This window comes from Perissodus microlepis, chromosome 16, assembly GCF_051167445.1.
Source record: "Perissodus microlepis isolate ML-2025 ecotype Zambia chromosome 16, ASM5116744v1, whole genome shotgun sequence".
Taxonomy (NCBI): Eukaryota; Metazoa; Chordata; class Actinopteri; order Cichliformes; family Cichlidae; genus Perissodus; species Perissodus microlepis.
Window position 1 is genome coordinate 27,951,392 of NC_140476.1, and position 1,691 is coordinate 27,953,082.

The window sequence follows — 1,691 nt, forward strand, 5'->3', positions numbered from 1 at the left end:
TCAAATAATTTTTGTTGGACAAAACAACCTTTTTAGATGTTTAGAAATTTCCTTCATTTTAAGCCCATATATTAATGGATTAAATAAAGGTTGATACAAAGCTAGCTGTAATGACACTATAAAGCGTGCAGTTTTAGGGAAATCTGATTCCACTCGAGATATGGTTACATCATAGACACCTAAACAGGAAAAGCTCACTAAAACCAGTATGTGGGGTAAACAGGTCTCTGCAGCTTTTTTCTTGATTTCTTTACGACTGTGATAAGAGACTATATCTATTTTTGTGTATGTGAAAACTATAAAAAGAAGAGGAAGTATCACAAAATCAAAATAACAAATTATACCAAATACAGTAACTAACCTTGATCTTACACACTGAAGAGTGTAAATTGTATTGTTACAAAATATTGATTTTAAATGAAAGGAACACAGTTTACTTTTAGCCATTCCTATTGCTTGGACTGCAATACAGGTACAAGCCAAGCTGTGACCAGGAAAATACTCTCAGTGCTTTTTCTCATGATGGTTGGATATTGTAGAGGTTTGCATATAGCCATATATCTGTCATAGGCAATGGCTGCCAAGAGAACAAACTCTGAAGAACCCAGAGAATAAATTATGGAAAACTGAAAAAGACATGCTGAATATGATATGATTTGTTTTTCAGATAAAAAGTCAATCAGGAGTTTTGAGTAAATAGCTATAGTGTAAAGAACGCAGTTCAGTAGCAAAGCTGCAGTGAAAATGTACATAGGTTCGTGGAGATTTTTATGAATACAAATGAGGTATAAAATTATACAGTTACTGCAAATTATTACAATATATACTTTGAACATAATAAAAAAATAAACATATCTGCATTTGTTATTTTCCACATGTCCATCAAAAGTTATATAGGTAACATTTAACTCATCATCCATCGATGTCTTGAAAAAGCAGACATTGTATGACTAATCACATAACCAGAATAAATAAAAAATACTCCAAATACAATATAATGTAACCTGGCTTGCGGACTGTTATAACTGAGAGTCTGTTTAATGTGTAACACACTCTATGAATATGTGAATCAGCAAAACCTACACAGTGTGATAGGCACTGGACACTCACTGCTTAATAGCCAGCTCTGACATGACTTGTGTAAATTAAAAATAGCAGAGCACTCTGTCATAAGTTTACCTAATTCTTAAATAGCCAGGCAGATGGTGATCACAGGCAAAGCCTGAACACAGTACTCTTTTGGCACCACCACCTGAGTGTCCACATCACACTCCATTCCTGATTCAGGGAAATCTTTTCATTGTATTTCAGTAAAATACCATCACTGAGTATGTATGACACGGCTGGGTCATATGCATTTTTTTCTGGGCAGCAGACAAACAGGTAATCACAGTTGCGTTGGAGAGCTTTAATGAGCTGCACTCTATAGCCAAACACAAATGATTGGTATGAGTGGCACTATTTTATTCCCCACACCAACAAATCTGAGCCATAGGAAATCTGGTCAGAAAAGGCACTGCACCACATTGTGTCATAGGTATCTCTTAAAATAGTGATGGGAACTTGGTCCACCACACAGATAATACCTTCAGAAAATGAAAGGCTTGAATACCAAAAAAACCCTCTTATGAGTCAGGACAGCAGCTTTTGCGAGAGACTCATCCTCAAGCCATAACACACTCAAGTTATTT

General features: G+C 35.5%; 1 pseudogene; it reads right to left on the reverse strand.

The window, feature by feature from the left end:
- Positions 1-929, reverse strand: LOC146371101 (olfactory receptor 11A1-like; annotated as a pseudogene).
- Positions 930-1,691: the final 762 nt, after the last annotated feature.